Source organism: Salvelinus alpinus, chromosome 8 (assembly GCF_045679555.1).
Source record: "Salvelinus alpinus chromosome 8, SLU_Salpinus.1, whole genome shotgun sequence".
NCBI classification, from domain to species: Eukaryota; Metazoa; Chordata; class Actinopteri; order Salmoniformes; family Salmonidae; genus Salvelinus; species Salvelinus alpinus.
In genome coordinates this window covers 63,170,476-63,193,389 of record NC_092093.1, presented here as the reverse complement: position 1 = coordinate 63,193,389, position 22,914 = coordinate 63,170,476, and the positions used below count along the sequence as shown (strand labels likewise).

Below are 22,914 nucleotides of genomic sequence, written 5' to 3'. Positions count from 1 at the left end.
AGCGACCAACTTTTGAAATTATATGAGCAAAAAATATTCAATTTCATTTGGAATGGCAAGCTAGACAAAATTAAAAGGGCCTATTTATATAAGTAATATGAATTCGGAGGGCAGAAATGATTAAATATGAAAGCATTATACCGATCACTAAAGGCATCAGTCGTACAAAAGTTATACTTAAATCCGAAATGGTTCTCTAGTAAATTAGTAAGAATGTCTCACCCCATGTTCAAGAATGGCCTTTTCCCCTTTATTTATTACAACCGCTCACTTTTGGTTATTTGAAAATGAAATAATCTCCAAAATATTGTTATTTTTTAAACAAATATTCTATTTGATTTCAAAAAACGTTATTTTTCTATATATATATATATATATATATATTTAGAAAAGGTATAATCTTTGTAAATGATATCATAAACAGGACAGGTGGAGTTATGTCACACATGCAGCTAAAACCGATATATGGAAATGTCTGCTCTACCCAAAATTACAACCAACTAATTGCAGCATTGCCACAAAAAATGGAAGAGGCAAGTGGAAGGGGGAAAAAGTAAGTAACGTGTCTGTCGGTCCCTGCATTATAGACCAAAACTAGTTGAAGAAAATTGTGATAAATAAAAATATATACCAGTTTCATTTAAGGACCAAAAAATTGACAGCTGTACCATATAAATTGAAAAATAGTTGGGAAGAGATTTTCGATGTACCGATTCCATGGCACATGGTTTATGAGTTGACACGCAAAACATATCAATTCATATTGAAATTTTTCAATGTAAATTATTACACAAAATTCTTGCAACCAATAAAATGTTATATATATATTGGGGATACAACCATCCCAGCTCTGCAGATTTTGCTGCGAGGAGGCAGAGTCACTAGATCAATTATTTTGGTACTGTCCAAGTCGGAAGTTTACATACACCTTAGCCAAATACATTTAAACTAATTTAAAAATTCCCTGTCTTAGGTCAGTTAGGATCACCACTTTATTTTAAGAATGTGGAATGTCAGAATAATAGTAGAGAGAATGATTTATTTCAGCTTTTATTTCTTTCATCGCATTCCCAATGGGTCAGAGGTTTGCATACACTCAATTAGTATTTGGTAGCATTGCCTTTAAATTGTTTAACTTGGGTCAAACGTTTTGGGTAGCCTTCCACAAGCTTCCCACAATAAGTTGGGTGAATTTTGGCCCATTCCTCCTGACAGAGCTGGTGTAACTGAGTCAGGTTGTAGGCCTCCTTGCTCGCACACGCTTTTCCAGCTCTGCCCACAAATTTTCTATAGGATTGAGGTCAGGGCTTTGTGATGGTGACTCCAATACCTTGACTTTGTTGTCCTTAAGCCATTTTGCCACAACTTTGGAAGTATGCTTGGGGTCGTTGTCCATTTGGAAGACCCATTTGCGACCAAGCTTTAACTTCCTGACAGATGTCTTGAGATGTTGCTTCAATATATCTACATAATTTTCCATCCTCATGATGCATCTATTTTGTGAAGTGCACCATGTCCTCCTGCAGCAAAGCAACCCCACAACATGATGCTGCCACCCCCGTGCTTCACGGTTGGGATGGTGTTCTACGGCTTGCAAGCCTCCCCCTTTTTCCTCAAAACATAACCTTGGTCATTATGGCCAAACATGTCTTTTTTTGTTTCATCAGACCAGAGGAAATTTCTCCAAAAAGTACGATCTTTGTCCCCATGTGCAGTTGCAAACCGTAGTCTGTCTTTTTTATGGAGGTTTTGGAGCAGTGGCTTCATCCTTGCTGAGCGGCCTTTCAGGTTATGTCGATATAGGATTCGTTTTACTGTGAATATAGATACTTTTGTATCTGTTTCCTCCAGCATCTTCACAAGGTCTTTTTGCTGTGGTTCTGGGATTGATTTGCACTTTTCGCACTAAAGCACGTTCATCTCTAGGAGACAGAACGCGTCTCCTTCCTGAGTGGTATGACGGCTGCGTGGTCCCATGGTGTTTATACTTGCGTACTATTGTTTGTACAGATGAACGTGGTACCTTCAGGAATTTGGAAAATGCTCCCAAGGATAAACCAGACTTGTGGAGGTCTACCATTTTTTTTCTGAGGTCTTGGCTGATTTCTTTAGATTTTTCCATGATGTGAAGCAAAGAGGCACTGAGTTTGAAGGTAGGCCTTGAAATACATCCACAGGTACACCTCCATTTGACTCAAATTATGTCAATTAGCCTATCAGAAGCTTCTAAAGCCATGACATCATTTTCTGGAATTTTCCATGCTGTTTAAAGGCACAGTCAACTTAATGTATGTAAACTTCTGACCCACTGGAATTGTGATGCCGTGAATTATAAGTGAAATAATCTGTCTGTAAAAAATAATTGTTGGAAAAAATACTTGTGTCATGCACAAAGTAGATGTCCTAACCGTCTTGCCAAGACTATAGTTTGTTCACAAGAAATTTGTGGATTGGTTGAAAAACGTGTTTTAATGACTCCAACCTAAGTGAATGTAAACTTCCGACTTCAACTGTACGTTCAGAACGTTTGTGAAATAGCACAGTTACAAATGTATGGCTAATAGAAATCACACTGGATGGACATCAGAAATATAGGAGTGCCAGGACTAAAAATGAACAAAACATGACTATGGTTAAATAGATTGTGTCTGTAAAATGTGTATAGAATGTACTGTATAAGCTGGAAGTAGAAGCCTAAGTGTTATTGTTAATTTGTTTACTCCAGTTGGGGGAGGGGTGGTAGGGTTTGGGGAACAATACAGGAAGGTATATTCTAAAAAGTTGTGTATATGTGTATATGTATATATGTGTATATGTATGTGTATGTATGTATATGTATGTGTATACATATGCATGTTTATATATGTGTATATGTGTATAAGTATATATGTGTATATGTATATGTGTATATGTATATATGTGTATATGTGTATATGTATATATGTGTATATGTATATATGTGTATATGTGTGTATATGTGTGTATGTAGTGTATGTATGTGTATACATATGCATGTTTATATATGTATATATGTCGGTATGTGTATATGTGTATATGTGTATATGTATATATGTTTATATGTGTATATGTGTGTATATGTGTGTATGTATGTGTATGTACGTGTATACTCTCTGTTTATATATGTATATATGTGGGTATGTGCACGTGTGTTTGTACAGTATGCATGTATACATATAGATATATTTACCCCAAAACTATATGGGGGACTGGAAATGATGCAAACAATTACATTGATGAAACAACAATCTATCTGCAATATTAAAGCTGATCCTTCCTCTAAAAATAAATTTATTAAGAAAAAAAGAAAAATAATTTGAAAACAAATCCAATTTTGATAAACTCCTATATCTGTTAGGTGAAATATCACAGTGTGCCATGACAGCAGCAAGCTTTGTGACCTATTGCTACAAGAAAAGGACAACCAGTGAAGCACAAACACCATTCTAAATACATACTATATTTATCTGTCTATTTATTTCCCCTTTTGTACATTGTCATAATATCGTACATAGCCATAATATAACATTTGAAATGTCTCTATTCTTCTGAAGCTTTTGTGAGTGTAATTTTTACTGTTAGTACTTAATTGTTTATTTCACTTTTGTTTATTATCTATTTCACTTTCTTTGGCAATGTTAACATGTTTCCCATGTCAATAAATCCCTTTGAATTGAACTGAGAGAGAGAGTGAGGTGACAGTTTAAAAGCTTGCCTCTCAAGGAAATGGGCCTATCAACACAATTGCCCCACCAAGTCTAATTGCATTAGTAATGCACAATGCTTTCATACCAAATTACAATGGAACCCAAATATGGGAGCTTTGAGTCAATGTTTCGAGAGCATTTAATTTTTATAGGGAAAGATTGGAGGGACGTTGGATATTCTCTCTCACAACAAAATTAAATATATACTCCCATGTGACTCTCGGCTTTGTACAGTGTTTTCCAAAATGACTTGAAGAACGGACCATGACAAAAGGCCGCAATACGATTTATAGACAAATGAAATAAAAACCTATTATGATTGAGAACACACTTCATAACAATCTCTACTTGAAGAGAAACCGTTTCATGATAAAACTACATTTTTATCTTACCATTTCACTCTCTGTGGCTAATTGGTTACACTTTCAAAAAAACTATTTCAAAAAGACTATGTGCTTCAATAAACATAACACAATACACATGCAAATACAAATAACATTTAATTACTACAAAATCCTACATAATTGCTGTACTTTGTGGTCAATTATGAATATTCAGAGTCCCTGGATGTGTTGTGTGGGGAAATAATTAGGTTATTTGTTTATTTGTCCCAGGGAAAACATCTTAATGAGAACATATTATTCAGCCTGTAGAAGGAGGTGAAGATGTGTTGTTTACACCGCCTTCAGATACAACTTAAACATACACTAACGTTATAGAAACAAGACTTTAGAGACGCCTTACAAACAAACAAATGTAAGAAACACACAACATATTCCTCTGATCACCTGTGTTAGAAGGCTGTGTTTGCTCCCTGCATTGACATGTAAAGAGGAGAAAAATTTGAAAATGGGAAAATAGCCTTTCAGTTTAATTGTAACACATACAGTGAGTTGACATTTATGACGATACGAAGAGAGAGACATAGAGAGAGAGACAGAGAGAGAGAGAGCGACAGAGAGAGAGAGACAGAGAGAGAGCGCGAGAGAGAGTGAGCGAGAGAGAGAGAGAGACAGGGGAGGGAGAGAGTGAGCGAGAGAGAGAGCGCGAGAGAGAGAGAGAGAAGAGAGAGAGAGAGAGAGAGCGCGAGAGAGAGAGAGAGAGAGAGAGAGAGAGAGAGAGAGAGAGAGAGAGAGAGAGAGAGAGAGAGAGAGAGAGAGTTGGCCTTTTCAACAGCTGTAATGAAAGGTCAATGGCCTCCTCAGTGTTTGCGTCCACTAATGTAGTTTGAAGAAGCTCTCTCCTCCAGCCCCTATTGAAATAGCACAGCCCTGCTCAGGAGATAAAACAGCAAAGCTGCTGGTCAAAGGTGAAACAGCACGATATGCCATGTCACTGGCTATGCGCCAATGACCACCTATTCCCCATTGAGTGCACTATGCTTTTGTGGCTCTGGCCTTATTTAAATATAATAACTGATACGTTAGCTCACTTAGCCCTATTCACAGAGCAAGCCTCAAATGTGTTGAGGAAGACGACGGAGCAGGGATGAGAGGAGGAAGAGCCAGAGGGGATAGAGAGCACAACTGCAGCCTCCTGCTCACACTGACACACGCTAAGCACACAGACACACGCTAAGCACACAGACACACGCTAAGCACACAGACACACAGTAAGCACACAGACACACGGTAAGCACACAGACACACGGTAAGCACACAGGCACACGGTAAGCACACAGACATACGGTAAGCACACAGACACACGGTAAGCACACAGACACACGGTAAGCACACAGACACACGGTAAGCACACAGACACACGGTAAGCACACAGACACACGGTAAGCACACAGACATACGGTAAGCACACAGACACACGGTAAGCACACAGACACACAGTAAGCACACAGACACACGGTAAGCACACAGACTCGCACACAGACACATGGTAAGCACACAGAAACACGGTAAGCACACAGACACACGGTAAGCACACAGGCACACGGTAAGCACACAGACATACGGTAAGCACACAGACACACGGTAAGCACACAGACACACGGTAAGCACACAGACACACGGTAAGCACACAGACACACGGTAAGCACACAGACATACGGTAAGCACACAGACACACGGTAAGCACACAGACACACGGTAAGCACACAGACACACGGTAAGCACACAGACACACGGTAAGCACACAGACACACGGTAAGCACACAGGCACACGGTAAGCACACAGACATACGGTAAGCACACAGACACACGGTAAGCACACAGACACACGGTAAGCACACAGACACACGGTAAGCACACAGATACACGGTAAGCACACAGACACACGGTAAGCACACAGACACACGGTAAGCACACAGACACACGGTAAGCACACAGACATACGGTAAGCACACAGACACACGGTAAGCACACAGACACACGGTAAGCACACAGACACACGGTAAGCACACAGACACACAGTAAGCACACAGACACACGGTAAGCACACAGACATGTATGCGCTCACGTTCTCGCTTCACACAGAATGCTCCTATTCAATTTAGACACTACATGGATATCACTGCAGTTTAAAATGTTTCTCATTCAGACAACAAGACTAGTCAGTTATCGTGCAGTCTTTGCCTCATGCGGAATCATCTGGAACATTTCTTGATGCGGACGCACTATTTTCTTTATTTTTTGAGTCAGACGATGCTGCAGCCCTTCTCTGTTAATCTGTTTATAAAGCTCTCTCTCTGGCAGAGAAGGGAAAGCTGTATTGATAAATAGGTCAGAGATCTTTTCCGTTGAACATAATTAAGGCCCAAGGCAAAGGTTGCACTTTCCTTGAAATAGCAACCAGAGTGGTGCAGGAGGCAGGCAGAGGAGGAGGACAAGGGAATCCATGCATGTGTACCTTGTGCTGTGCTGCATGTCTGTACAGGGTGGATTCACCAAAGAGGAGGAGTAAGAGGAGGAAGAGGGGGGAGAAGGAAGAGGATGGCAGTGGCAGCCATTACAGGAGTGCACTAACACACAAACACACACACAGAATTTGAGTGTTTGAGATTATAGTCTTTGAACTGTAATAGATCTGAAATATTTGGCTAATTGTGTGGAGAGAAGTGCTGGGAGGACATTAGCTGAGCTTGGCCAGATAGAACACGACAAGACAGCAGAGGCCGGGTTAAAGCCACATTATTAAGGGACAATTGTTAAGGGACTTTTTATGGGAAGTGTTAAGACTAAGACCAGGCAAGGCAAAGCTGCAGTAGGAAGATCCACGACTCATAGTCCTTTACAGATTAAATGAGATTAGGAGCTCGCAGGATAAGAGTGCTAGCCTCATTTACACCACAGCAACATCCCCGACCATGCTAATCACAGCCCAGGCAGGGCAAGGAGTCTGTCTGCAGCTCTGCAGGAGATCCACGTAGCCTAGCTTTCCTTAGCTCCAGCAGGCAGCATTAGACAACTCTATTTATGGATGTTCTCAGTTACACTGAGGAAGTACATTTTACAGACTGACTGTTTGTTAGCATAACGATACAGACGGACATAATACAACTACTAATTTTGTGGAGATACTATTTATAAAATATGGTATATTGAACATAGGCACAGAAAAACAATCAAACACTCCGTAGCGGAGACACAATATATACCGTGGCATTGTAAGAAAGCACTGCAGGAATATCTCCAATATATACAGAGAGAAGTACACAGTGAGGAGACATTCATAGTTATAGTACATATCAAATAAGATTCACAATATTGTGCCAGTTTTTCCACTCGAGATACTGCACTGAATGCATTATTGTATTACTGCAGTATGTGGCTTTCATTGACAAATTAACAAGGGATATTTGTTTTATTGTATCGCATGATCAAAGTGACAACGTAATGCATGTGTCAGTTTGAAACGATGGCTTGCCGGAAATATATACAGTATATTTTTAACCTAAAACATGAGCATGTTTTTGAGTGCAAGAAGAAGAATCCATTTTCTACAGTAGGCTAACATTACTGTGTGAATTTTTCCAATACAATCCAGACCCAGTGTGGATGTTTTAATGTTGTGGAGAAAGAAGTGAAATGAGACCAATAAAACTAGCTCCTAATGCAGTCTTCTAAATTCAATCTTGGGTAAATGTTTTACAATAAATGACTAAATTCCTGCTACTGCTCTTCCATGCAGGTCTTAATGGTGCAGAAAGGAATTTAATTTAATTTAAACCAATTCTCAATACAATAAGAATTCCGACACAAAAATGTGTCGGAATCCAATACAACATGAATTTTAAGAGACATTTTTGTTCCCTTACCCACTGGAAAACATTTGAACTACCTTATTAAAATGTAGTGTACTATAATTAATTGACTTTGCAAATAATAATGGATATAGCTTAAATGCTTTGAAAACGTAATTACATATTATTGGGAAATGTAGATGATTTAACATGAACATATTTTAAACAAAAAAGACAGTTTGCAAATAATCCCAGTGCAATAGGAATCCACCTTCTATAAAAAAAAGCCAATAACAGAAAATACCAGGCCAGAAATAGAGGTGACTTGTGCTGTACCCAGGGCTTTTTAAAATTCACCTTCTCATTTCAGAAATGGATGTGCAATAATGCATCACACCGGTGCTCTGCTCTGCCTGTCATTCCCCCTCTGAGTGTGACCGGACGCCATATGGCGTAAGAGTTACCATGGCGATGACGACAAGGGAGGAGATTCTATCTCAGCTCCTCAGACGAATGTCAAGTAATGTCAGATAGGTAAGAGAGAGAGGAAGAGAGAAACGAGGGGAGAGAAAGCAAGAGAGAGAATGAGAGACAGAGAGAGAGAGACACAGAGAGACAGAGAGAGACACAGAGAGACAGAGAGAGAGAGAGAGATGAAGGGGAGAGTCTTAGGGGAGGGGAAATGCAGGAGGTCATACGATAGAGTAGCATGGTTCCCTGTTCCCTCTGTGTAACAGCCTCAGCCTCAGCTGTTATGGAGGGATGCAGTCCCAGTCCCAGTCCCAGTCCCAGTCCCAGTCCCAGTCCCAGTCCCAGTTTCTTCAGCCTCGTAAAACTAATGTTTGAAAATCACAACCTGGGTGGTTTGATCCCCTAAAAGGGCCCTGAGACCTGATCAATATGTAGCTTAATAGAGTGTGTGTGAGACCTGCTGGTATCAAATCCTAGATGCCATTGCCCGCAGTTATTCTTTTGAGCAAGGCACTTAACCCCCCCCCCCCCCCCCAAACAACAGCTCCCGAGGCACCCAGTGTGGCAGCCCCCCGGCACCTCTCCAAAAGACACACAACCAGGTCTTTGTGTTAACAGTGGAAGTAACATTTCAGTTGGACCTTGTGTGTAATCGTCCAATTTAAAGTGATCTTCATCTTATTATCAACGCTTTGTCCATTCAGATGAATATTTCTGTTACACTGACATCACAATTTCTGTCACTGAAGGAATACGATCTCGATGCCTTGTTTGGACTTTTTGAATTTGCTGTTCCGGCATTTTTTTTCTCTCCATCTCTCTGTGTTTTGTATGTATGTCATCCCTTCCCCCATCCTCTTCATCATACTGTCTCCCCCCCCCCCCCCCCACACAGCAGCATACAGCCTCCCGTCCCACCATGAGACCCCCCCCCCCCCCCCCCCACACAGCAGCATACAGCCTCCCATCCCACCATAAGACCCCCCCCCCCACACACACACACACACCCTGAGAGGACGGAGCAACCAGAGAGAGAAATTAAATGAAATCTAACCCCAGACTCAGGATTAACTGAGTTAAGTAGGTGAGTTCCATTCGTCACATAATCAGGGCTTGTGTACTATTTGACTTTCATCAGACGGGTCTGAGTGAGACAGAGACCGAGGATAATGACAGGAAAAAGAAAGCCAGCAGCTGTTCCACCCCCCCCTCTCTCCATCCCCCTCTCTCTCATCCCTCTTTCCATCCCTTCCCCCCTCTCTCCATCTTTTCCCCTATCCTGAATGTATTTGGGATTCCTGGTGAGGCCATGGAGCCAGTGGTGTGTGCTGCAGGAGTCCTTGCCAGGGGTAACATCATAAAGTGTTCCTGTCAGATCTGGTGACCCCCTCTGCTTCAGAGCGGGAGGCAAATAACTAGCGGTGATCAGCATGTGATACATCAGGAAATACGGAAGATATGTCTGCCTGGTACGGTATTTACTCTTCTGTATAAACCCAATCATATGCACTATGTAGGATTTCAGTGATATTATAATGCACTATAAATCTAAATACTTTTCAGAGACAGACGATGTGAAATATTATGTGAATAAAAATCATATAATTTAAAATATAATTCCTGATTGTGTGAATGCCACATCATTGTCATTCTTGGTTGTAAGCATATAAATATGTCTTATATCAATGTAATAGTGTGTCCTATATCAATATAACAGTATGTCCTATATCAATGTAGCAGTGTGTCCTATATCAATGTAACAATGTGTCCTATATCAATGTAATAGTATGTCCTATATCAATGTAACAGTATGTCCTATATCAATGTAATAGTATGTCCTATATCAATGTAACAGTATGTCCTATATCAATGTAATAGTATGTCCTATATCAATGTAGCAGTGTGTCCTATATCAATGTAACAATGTGTCCTATATCAATGTAATAGTATGTCCTATATCAATGTAACAATGTGTCCTATATCAATGTAATAGTATGTCCTATATCAATGTAACAGTATGTCCTATATCAATGTAATAGTATGTCCTATATCAATGTAGCAGTATGTCCTATATCAATGTAACAATGTGTCCTATATCAATGTAATAGTATGTCCTATATCAATGTAACAGTATGTCCTATATCAATGTAATAGTATGTCCTATATCAATGTAACAATGTGTCCTATATCAATGTAATAGTATGTCCTATATCAATGTAACAATGTGTCCTATATCAATGTAACAGTATGTCCTATATCAATGTAATAGTATGTCCTATATCAATGTAACAATGTGTCCTATATCAATGTAACAGTATGTCCTATATCAATGTAGCAGTATGTCCTATATCAATGTAATAGTATGTCCTATATCAATGTAACAATGTGTCCTATATCAATGTAACAGTATGTCCTATATCAATGTAATAGTATGTCCTATATCAATGTAATAGTATGTCCTATATCAACGTAACAATGTGTCCTATATCAATGTAACAGTATGTCCTATATCAATGTAACAGTGTGTCCTATATCAATGTAACAATGTGTCCTATATCAATGTAATAGTATGTCCTATATCAATGTAATAGTATGTCCTATATCAACGTAACAATGTGTCCTATATCAATGTAACAGTATGTCCTATATCAATGTAACAGTATGTCCTATATCAATGTAACAATGTGTCCTATATCAATGTAACAATGTGTCCTATATCAATGTAACAATGTGTCCTATATCAATGTAACAGTATGTCCTATATCAATGTAATAGTATGTTCTATATCAATGTAATAGTATGTCCTATATCAATGTAACAGTATGTCCTATATCAATGTAATAGTATGTCCTATATCAATGTAACAGTATGTCCTATATCAATGTAACAATGTGTCCTATAGCAATGTAACAATGTGTCCTTTATCAATGTAACAGTATGTCCTATATCAATATAACAGTATGTTCTATATCAATGTAGCAGTATGTCCTGTATCAATGTGCTTCTGTTCTATGTGACTGCACCATGGTAACATGGTTTACTGTGAGACAACGTACGGTGAGCCCGTGATGCTGTAAAGTGGGTCAAGTCTTACCGTGCTCCTGGGATGAGGAATGACTTGCTGCAAAATCATCTCTACGCGTCGGAAGAGTATTCTCTGGCTTTATAAGGAAGATAGAGAAAAGGACAAGACAATGCTGAAGACTTCCCATCACATTACAATTTAATTCATGTTCTTAGATTTGAGCTATTTGAACATGACATATGGTTCTACCATACAATAGATACACAAATATTTTTTTTTATATATTTAAGCTATTTGAACATTATTTATAATTCTACCATATGAAAGAGGCATGTGACCCGAGTGACATATCTGTATGACTAAATATATGATGCACACTGTCAAAGAAGATTATTTTACAGCTATACACTACTGTGACATAAATATAAAAAACTAACATTATTGTAATGATTTGAGGGGAAGAACAGACAAATTCAAAATGGGAACCAATTGTTATTTTCCGAAAAACAACCACACATACACATACAATACATATTTTTATTACTAGCCAACACGTTTAGATTCCACCCTGAATCTAAGTAGCTGGATTCAGGAAAGAGGGTTAGTATGGCAACAATATCCAATGTTATTGGTCTCATACACATATTTAGCAGATGTTATTGGTCTCATACACATATTTAGCAGATGTTATTGGTCACATACACATATTTAGCAGATGTTATTGGTCACATACACATATTTAGCAGATGTTATTGGTCACATCCACATATTTAGCAGATGTTATTGGTCACATACACATATTTAGCAGATGTTATTGGTCACATACACATATTTAGCAGATGTTATTGGTCACATACACCTTTTTAGCAGATGTTATTGGTCTCATACACATATTTAGCAGATGTTATTTGTCTCATACACATATTTAGCAGATGTTATTGGTCACATACACATATTTAGCAGATGTTATTGTGGGTTTAGAGAAGTCCTTGTATTCCTAGCTCCAACAGTGCAGTAATATCTAACAATACACAACAATACACACCAATCTAAAAGTACAAGAATGTCGGAGTCCAAAGTATAAATCCAGTGTATACTGTATATACAATACCAGTCAAAAGTTTGGACCATCTTGTCATTCAAGGGTTTTTCTTTATTTTACTATTTTCTACATTGTAGAATAATAGTGAAGACATCAAAACTATAAAATAACACATATGGAATCATCTAGTAACCCCAAAAAAGTTAAACAAATCAAAATATATTTTATATATTCTTCAAAGTAGCCACCCTTTGCCTTGGTGACAGCTTTGCACACTCTTGGGATTCTCTCAACCAGCTTCACCTGGAATGCTTTTCCAACATTCTTGACCAATAAACAAAGGCAATTGACATTAGACCGGTGGAAATCTGTCCTTTGGTCTGATGAGTCTGATATTTTTGGTTACAACCGCCATGTTTTTGTGAGACGCAGAGTAGGTAAATGGATGATCTCTGCATGTGTGGGTCCCACCGTGAAGCATGGTGGAGGAGATGTGGGGGTGCTTTGCTGGTGACACTGTCTGTGATTTATTTTGAATTCAAGGCACACAACCAGAATGGCTACCACAGCATTCTGAAGCGATACTCCATCCCATCTGGTTTGCGCATAGTGGGACTATAATTTGTTTTTCAACAGGACAATGACCCAAAACACACCTCCTGTCTGTGTAAAGGCTATTTGACCAAGAAGGAGAGTGATGGAGTGCTGCATCAGATGACCTGGCCTCCACAATCACCCGACCTCAACCCAATTGACATGGTCTGGGAAGGAAGGAAGGAAGGAAAAGCAGCCATACATCCCTGAATGCCAGAGGGACTATTGAAAAAGTATTCCAGGTGACTACCTCATGAAGCTGGTTGAGAGACTGCCAAGCATGTGCAAAGCTGTCATCAAGGCAATGGGTGGCTACTTTGAAGAAATTAAAACATATTTTGATTTGTTGAAAAAAAAATTGGTCACTAGATGATTCCAGTCATTCCAGTTATTTTATAGTTTGGATTTCTTCACTAGTATTCCACAAAGTAGAAAATAGTCAAAAATAAAGAAAAACCCTTGAATGGGTAGGTGTGTTCAAACTTTGACTGGTACTGTATGTACTGTATTTATACTCCGGACTCCGTCCTAATATTATATATTTCTTCATTCCATTATTGTACTTATATGTGTGATGGGAGGTATAGACATTATGGAGAGTATGTGGATAGAACATTTTGTATATCTGTAGAATATATAGGATAGAATAGTATGTATACAGCAATATTTGAATAGGATGGCCTTTACTAGAACACAGTATACAGTATACATATGAAATTTGTAAAAACAGTATGTAAACATTATTAAAGTGATCAGTGTTTCATTATTAAAGTGACCAGTGTTTCATGTTTATATACATAGGGCAGTAGCCTCTAAGGTGCATGGTAGAGTAACCGGGTGGTAGTTGGCGAGTGACAGTGACTAAGTTGAGGCCGGCTACTGATGGCTCCTTAGCCTGTGTGTGTGTGTGTGTGTGTGTGTGTGTGTGTGTGTGTGTGTGTGTGTGTGTGTGTGTGTGTGTGTGTGTGTGTGTGTGTGTGTGTGTGTGTGTGTGTGTGTGTGTGTGTGTGTGTGTGTGTGTGTGTGTGTGTGTGTGTGTGTGTGTGTGTGTGTGTGTGTGTGTGTGTGTGTGTGTGTGTGTGTGTGTGTGTGTGTGTGTGTGTGTGTGTGGTAGTGTATGTGGGCAACAGCAGCATCACAGCAGGGCAGGCTGTCTACTCTCCAGTGGGTAATACAGCCTGGGTCTGTGCCCAGTGAGTGTGACCTCTGCTTGTTGGCTCACAAAGTCATCCACTGCCCGCCTAACGCCACCACACTACCTCTGTGTCTTTCTCTCTCTCCTTCTACCTCTGTGTCTTTCTCTCTCTCCTTCTGCCTCTCTGTCTTTCTCTCTCTCCCTCTGCCTCTCTGTCTTTCTCTCTCTCTATTTCTTCATAATCACACACTCTCACAACGTCATCCACTGCCCCCCCCATGCCACCACACTACCTCCCTGTCTTTCTCTTACTCTCTTTCTCCAGAATCACACACTCTCACAAAGGGACACACACACACACTCTGGCGTATCCTTTGGCAGTGGGACAGGTTGTGCATACCAAGGCCTTGGGTAGCTTTATGATGGACAGATAAGGTGTTCAACAGGTGTGTGTATGTGTTTGTAGGAGTAAGACTAGGGGAGCAGGACTGTCTCGATGACAGCTTTGACTGAGAGAAATACACACACACTTCTGCAGAGAGAGAGAGAGTGCTCAGGGGTGGAGCAGAATACCTGCACAGATGGCAGGTTGTCTTTCCACAGGACCCTGCCTGCCCACCTGTCTAACAGCCTGTCTAACAGTTTGCCTGTCTGTCTTCCTGCTTGTCTGCCTGCCATTACACTGGAAGAGTTAGCGTGGGGGGGATGCTAAATACATGTAGGGGAAACACTGACTCAACTTCATTTTTCTAAATCCCTATGAACTACGTCTCACAGAATCTCATCCCCATAGTTTCATAAAAATTAAAGGTTGTTTTTGAGGCTCAGATAAACCATGTAGGAGATGTGGAGGGCAGTAGTACTTGTGATACTGGTTTTTATTAGTATCAGCCTGAGTTATGCCATGGTCATGTGTTTGAGAGTCACATACACCAGATAGGTGCAGTGGAATGTGTTGTTTTACAGGGTCAGCCATAGTAGTACGGCACCCCTGGAGCAAATTATTGTTACGTACCTTGCTCAAGGACGCTTCGACAGATTTTTCACCTTGACAGCTTGGATACTCAAACTAGCAGTGTGTGTGTGCGTGTGCGTGTGCGTGCGCGTGTGCGTTTGCGTGTGCGTGTGCGTGTGCGTGTGTGTGTGTGTGTGACTTATGCTCCAGCACTATGCGACAGACAGGAGCGATGGGCAAAGGTACTATCAGAGTGCTGAACCATAGTGGTTCAACCTATATGTCGTTGTAAAGCAAAGAAGTCTATTACAGGAAATTAGAAAGAGCGAGCATCCCAACAAGGCTATCCTTCACTTTTATTGGATCTTCTCTGTAGCCCATGGTGTGTCGTGTGTACATGTCTAGAAAACCAATTCATCTAGTTGTTCTGTGGACAAGTTGCTGCATATTAACCCTGCTATAGTATTGTACTGCATACACAAGCGTACAGAAACACACACACACAAACACACACACACAAAGCAGGGCCCTCTGGCATTCAGGGATGTATGGCTAGACTGCTCTCGTATCATTGATCTGCCCTTGGAAACAATGGGATAAAAATGTCACTAAACCGCTTTACAGTATAGTAAAAACACATAGATATTTTTACTCCTGATTTGCAGAGAATGCATTCTAAATCCTGGCAATAAAGTTGCACCGTGCATAATGTCAAATGCCTTCTGATATTTAGAAACACATTCAATAGAATCTATCACACCCTCTTCTCATATTTAGAAACACATTCAATAGAATATATCACACCCTCTTCTCATATTTAGAAACACATTCAATAGAATATATCACACCCTCTTCTCATATTTAGAAACACATTCAATAGAATATATCACACCCTCTTCTCATATTTAGAAACACATTCAATAGAATATATCACACCCTCTTCTCATATTTAGAAACACATTCAATAGAATCTATCACACCCTCTTCTCATATTTAGAAACACATTCAATAGAATATATCACACCCTCTTCTCATATTTAGAAACACATTCAATAGAATATATCACACCCTCTTCTCATATTTAGAAACACATTCAATAGAATCTATCACACCCTCTTCTCATATTTAGAAACACATTCAATAGAATCTATCACACCCTCTTCTCATATTTAGAATAGAAATTGAGAGTAATAATAGATGTCATGTTACAAAATGTCTTTAAAGATCTGAACAGGTACCAGGTAAGAAAGAAAAACAGGGAGGATGATTTGAAAATGAAATGGAGACAATGTAGCTACAAGATAATAAACAATTGGAGATAACGAGTGAATGTAAACGATGTCAGCAATTTCCTTCACTACCAATAAACAGCACATTGCTATATTTCACTACTAAGGCCTTCAGTAAATACATCTGTGGTAGCAGCAGCAGTGGTTTAATAAACAGTAGCAGCAGCAGTGATTTAATCAACAGTAGCAGTGATTTAATCAACAGTAGCAGCAGCAGTGATTTAATAAACAGTAGCACCAGCAGTGATTTAATAAACAGTAGCAGCAGCAGTGATTTAATCAACAGTAGCAGCAGCAGTGATTTAATAAACAGTAGCAGCAGCAGTGATTTAATAAACAGTAGCAGCAGCAGTGATTTAATAAACAGTAGCAGCAACAGTGATTTAATCAACAGTAGCAGCAGCAGTGATTTAATCAACAGCAGCAGTGATTTAATCAGCAGTAGCAGCAGCAGTGATTTAATCAGCAGTAGCAGTAGCAGTGATTTAATCAGCAGTAGCAGCAGCAGTGATTTAATCAATTGTAGCAGTGATTTAATCAACAGTAGCAGCAGCAGTGATTTTATCAGCAGACGCAGCAGCAGTGACTTAATCAACAATAGCAGCAGCAGTGATTTAATCAACAGCAGCAGTGATTTAATCAGCAGCAGCAGTGATTTAATAAACAGTAGCAGCAGTAGTGATTTAATCAACAGTAGCAGCAGCAGTGATTTAATCTGCAGTAGCAGCAGCAGTGATTTAATCAACAGCAGCAGTGATTTAATCAGCAGTAGCAGCAGCAGTGATTTAATCAGCAGTAGCAGTAGCAGTGATTTAATCAGCAGTAGCAGCAGCAGTGATTTAATCAGCAGTAGCAGTGATTTAATCAACAGCAGCAGTGATTTAATCAGCAGTAGCAGCAGCAGTGATTTAATCAACAGTAGCAGCAGCAGTGATTTAATCAGCAGTAGCAGCAGCAGTGATTTAATCAATTGTAGCAGTGATTTAATCAACAGTAGCAGCAGCAGTGATTTTATCAGCAGACGCAGCAGCAGTGACTTAATCAACAGTAGCAGCAGCAGTGATTTAATCAACAGCAGCAGTAATTTAATCAGCAGTAGCAGCAGCAGTGATTTAATAAACAGTAGCAGCAGCATTGATTTAAACAACAGTAGCAACAGCAGTGATTTAATCAGCAGTAGCAGCAGCAGTGATTTAATCAGCAGTAGCAGCAGCAGTGATTTAATCAACAATAGCAGCAGCAGTGATTTCTGTACATCCCAAACCTGTCATATGCAGTTTAAATGCAAACAACTCTGTCCCTCCACAAGCACACAATCCCCAGCTCTGCTCTCCAGCTATGTACACTGGGTGCCACACATCCTGGGGCCTAGGAGGTGCACTCGCATCCCCCGCCCCCGCCCCTCCCTCTCAAATCAGGCCTTTACCGTGCCTAGACCCCACTCCCCTCTACCCGTGCGACATACATACACACACACCCCACTGCCTTCCTGCCTGCCTGAACCATCAGAGAGCCACTGCTCGCAATCCATGTGCATTGTGTCAGATACTTTTGCAGCAGCAAATCAATAATACAACAGTACATTTTATTTAAATAAACATTAGCGGCCTACTTAATTAATGAAACCTCGTCTGCAATTTTTCAGTGTCAGGAGCGCAACTCCTTGATGTTGCTATGAATATTCCTTTTTAGACAATGAGCCTCTCTGACACTATTAGTGCTCATTGTATCGTTAGCTTCGTTTTCTCCCCCTCGCTCCCTCTCGCTGTATGAATCTGTTCAGGGCTTAACGAGTGCAGCCTGTACAGCATAACCAGATTAAAATAAGTTACCCTGTGGCCGAGGACAATGAGGGGTGGTAAAATGAATGTGGAGGAAACACAGTGAAAAATAGTGAAGGGAATATCTAATGAGTTAATCTCCATAAAAGCGACCTGATCAAATGCTTGGGCAACTTCAAAGAACATACATCTAAACACTACATGACATTAACATCAAATCAATATCGGGACAGTCTACGCCCATAAGCCATAATGCAGTAGCGTTAATAACCAAGAGGGTTATTAATGCAAAGATAACTAATCAAAACAAGTATAAAATAGCATTGTACATGGTAATGTTAGATGACATTCTGGAGCCTGACCTGTCCTTGCCTGTTTTCCAGTGTACTTCTGGCCTACATTCTATGATTAATCAATTTTTCAGTGGCTATATGTGACTTTCTCTACTGCGCTACAGTACAGCTAAAGTCGAACCACAGTTCATTCCTCATACTGTCTCTATGGAGACGGAGCAGAGTTGGCTCCTGACAGTTTATCATGTCACGTTATGGGAATGTGTGTTGCAAGACAGTCAGCTTTCTCTGCCTTCAGAGAGATGTGCATGTACTCACACAAACGCACACACACACGCACACACACACACGCACACACACACATCAAACAGAAATAAGCATTTTTTTGTGAGACTCAGTAACTGCAAGTGTCACAGTGATATTGTTGATGCATGATGTCAACACCTGCCAAGGTGAAGTATGATCACCTGCCACATCAGATCAACCTGTGTTCCAACAGGACCAGGTTGCACCACAGATAGTTAACACCATCCACATCCCTGTATTTGGGACACCTGAACTAGGCCAGTCTGATCCACTCCTGCTGCACATCCCCCTAAGCCTGGGAGACCAGAGAGAGGGAGAGAGAGGGAGAGATAACGAGGGAACGGGAGAGAGGAGGGAGGAAGCGGGGGATACAGCAGCACAGCATAGCAGCCTTAAGTGTGCTATCATAGGCGTCTCTTGTGCCTGCCTGCTGTATTTGTGGTAGTCAGGTTAATGAGTCCACCAGCCCACTTCATGTTGAGATGCCTGTCACAAAGAGTTTCCTCATTAGAGCTAGCCTGGCACGCCGCTCCTAGACAAAGGCACATTCACTACCAGCTGAATGCCTCCACTGCTCCTCAATACTGCCAGCCTGGAGGGCCCTGGCCATGCCATACTCCCCTGCACATGTCCTGCTGGCGCCTGGCCAGGACAGAATCACCATCCAATCCACTATGGCCTGGCTCTGGTTCTGCTTGCCTACCTGTCTGGCAGGTAGCCTAGTGGTTAAGAGCATTGGGCCATTAACCAAAAGTTTTCTGGTTTGAATCCCGAGCCGACTCGGTGAAAATAAAATGTTGATGTGCCCTTAAGCAAGGCACATAACCCTAATTTCTTTGGTACGTTGCTCTGGATAAGAGTGTCTTTCAAATGACTAAAATGGATGGCTGGTGGTGTGTATTAAGGAGATGGAAGACACTGTAGGGTGTAAGGTTTAGAGAAATCTTAGCAAACTCTGTTACAGATAGCATTGGTAATACTGTAGTATATTTGACTATAGTATTATCTCATTATATGCACCATATACTAAACACCTTACCAATACCCACACCATGTACTAGTCCAGTGTATAGGTGTCAGGGTTAGGGTGAATTCTATTTCAATTCCAGTTCATTCCGAAAGTAAACAAATTCCATTTTGAAATGTTCTTCATTGAAAAGTACTGAGGAGAATTGGAATTTCAGTGTACTTCCTGAATTGACTGGAATTGACTCCAACCCTGGCAGCTGTTACCAGGCCCGGCCAAGGCCGCATTAATGACATGGTAGGTGTTACCAAGCCCAGCCCAGGCCCCTATAATGACCTGCTAGGTGTTACCAAGCCCAACCCAGGCCCCTATTTTGACCTGCTAGGTGTTACCAAGCCCAGGCCCCTATAAGGACCTGCTAGGTGTTACCAGACCCAGCCCAGGCCCCTATAATGACCTGCTAGGTGTTACCAAGCCCAGCCCAGGCCCCTATTTTGACCTGCTAGGTGTTACCAAGCCCAGCCCCCTATAATGACCTGCTAGGTGTTACCAAGCCCAGCCCCCTATAATGACCTGCTAGGTGTTACCAAGCCCAGCCCCCTATAATGACCTGCTAGGTGTTACCAAGCCCAGCCCCCTATAATGACCTGCTAGGTGTTACCAAGCCCAGCCCCCTATAATGACCTGCTAGGTGTCACCAAGCCCAGCCCCCTATAATGACCTGCTAGGTGTTACCAAGCCCAGCCCCCTATAATGACCTGCTAGGTGTTACCAAGCCCAGCCCCCTATAATGACCTGCTAGGTGGCACCAAGCCCAGCCCAGGCCCCTATTTTGACCTGCTAGGTGTTACCAAGCCCAGCCCCCTATAATGACCTGCTAGGTGTTACCAAGCCCAGCCCAGGCCCCTATTTTGACCTGCTAGGTGTTACCAAGCCCAGCCCCCTATAATGACCTGCTAGGTGTTACCAAGCCCAGCCCAGGCCCCTATTTTGACCTGCTAGGTGTTACAAAGCCCAGCCCCCTATAATGACCTGCTAGGTGTTACCAAGCCCAGCCCAGGTCCCTATAATGACCTGCTAGGTGTTACCAAGCCCAGGCCCCTATAATGACCTGCTAGGTGTTACCAAGCCCAGCCCAGGCCCCTATAATGACCTGCTAGGTGTTACCAAGCCCAGGCCCCTATAATGACCTGCTAGGTGTTACCAAACCCAGGGCCCTATAATGACCTGCTAGGTGTTACCAAACCCAGGCCCCTATAATGACCTGCTAGGTGTTACCAAGCCCAGGCCCCTATAATGACCTGCTAGGTGTTACCAAGCCCAGCCCAGGCCCCTATAATGACCTGCTAGGTGTTACCAAGCCCAGCCCAGGCCCCTATTTTGACCTGCTAGGTGTTACCAAGCCCAGCCCCCTATAATGACCTGCTAGGTGTTACCAAGCCCAGCCCAGGCCCCTATTTTGACCTGCTAGGTGTTACAAAGCCAAGCCCCCTATAATGACCTGCTAGGTGTTACCAAGCCCAGCCCAGGTCCCTATAATGACCTGCTAGGTGTTATCAAGCCCAGACCCCTATAATGACCTGCTAGGTGTTACCAAGCCCAGCCCAGGCCCCTATAATGACCTGCTAGGTGTTACCAAGCCCAGGCCCCTATAATGACCTGCTAGGTGTTACCAAACCCAGGCCCCTATAATGACCTGCTAGGTGTTACCAAGCCCAGGCCCCTATAAGGACCTGCTAGGTGTTACCAGGCCCAGCCCAGGCCCCTATAATGACCTGCTAGGTGGTACCAAGCCCAGGCCCCTATAAGGACCTGCTAGGTGTTACCAAGCCCAGCCCAGGCCCCTATTTTGACCTGCTAGGTGTTACCAAGCCCAGCCCCCTATAATGACCTGCTAGGTGTTACCAAGCCCAGCCCCCTATAATGACCTGCTAGGTGTTACCAAGCCCAGCCCCCTATAATGACCTGCTAGGTGTTACCAAGCCCAGCCCCCTATAATGACCTGCTAGGTGTTACCAAGCCCAGCCCCCTATAATGACCTGCTAGGTGTCACCAAGCCCAGCCCCCTATAATGACCTGCTAGGTGTTACCAAGCCCAGCCCCCTATAATGACCTGCTAGGTGTTACCAAGCCCAGCCCCCTATAATGACCTGCTAGGTGGCACCAAGCCCAGCCCAGGCCCCTATTTTGACCTGCTAGGTGTTACCAAGCCCAGCCCCCTATAATGACCTGCTAGGTGTTACCAAGCCCAGCCCAGGCCCCTATTTTGACCTGCTAGGTGTTACCAAGCCCAGCCCCCTATAATGACCTGCTAGGTGTTACCAAGCCCAGCCCAGGCCCCTATTTTGACCTGCTAGGTGTTACAAAGCCCAGCCCCCTATAATGACCTGCTAGGTGTTACCAAGCCCAGCCCAGGTCCCTATAATGACCTGCTAGGTGTTACCAAGCCCAGGCCCCTATAATGACCTGCTAGGTGTTACCAAGCCCAGCCCAGGCCCCTATAATGACCTGCTAGGTGTTACCAAGCCCAGGCCCCTATAATGACCTGCTAGGTGTTACCAAACCCAGGCCCCTATAATGACCTGCTAGGTGTTACCAAACCCAGGCCCCTATAATGACCTGCTAGGTGTTACCAAGCCCAGGCCCCTATAATGACCTGCTAGGTGTTACCAAGCCCAGCCCAGGCCCCTATAATGACCTGCTAGGTGTTACCAAGCCCAGCCCAGGCCCCTATTTTGACCTGCTAGGTGTTACCAAGCCCAGCCCCCTATAATGACCTGCTAGGTGTTACCAAGCCCAGCCCAGGCACCTATTTTGACCTGCTAGGTGTTACAAAGCCAAGCCCCCTATAATGACCTGCTAGGTGTTACCAAGCCCAGCCCAGGTCCCTATAATGACCTGCTAGGTGTTTCCAAGCCCAGGCCCCTATAATGACCTGCTAGGTGTTACCAAGCCCAGCCCAGGCCCCTATAATGACCTGCTAGGTGTTACCAAGCCCAGCCCCCTATAATGACCTGCTAGGTGTTACCAAGCCCAGCCCCCTATAATGACCTGCTAGGTGTCACCAAGCCCAGCCCCCTATAATGACCTGCTAGGTGTTACCAAGCCCAGCCCCCTATAATGACCTGCTAGGTGTTAC

At 42.1% G+C, this 22,914-nt stretch overlaps 1 long non-coding RNA gene across 1 annotated transcript in view; it reads right to left on the bottom strand.

The window, feature by feature from the left end:
• The window catches only part of LOC139582393 (uncharacterized), a 55,919-nt gene that overhangs the window by 5,087 nt on the left and 27,918 nt on the right, over positions 1–22,914 (bottom strand). The window contains exon 2 of the long non-coding RNA XR_011676345.1: positions 11,483–11,549. This is a non-coding gene — a long non-coding RNA (uncharacterized lncRNA). The remainder of the gene's footprint in view (positions 1–11,482; positions 11,550–22,914) is intronic.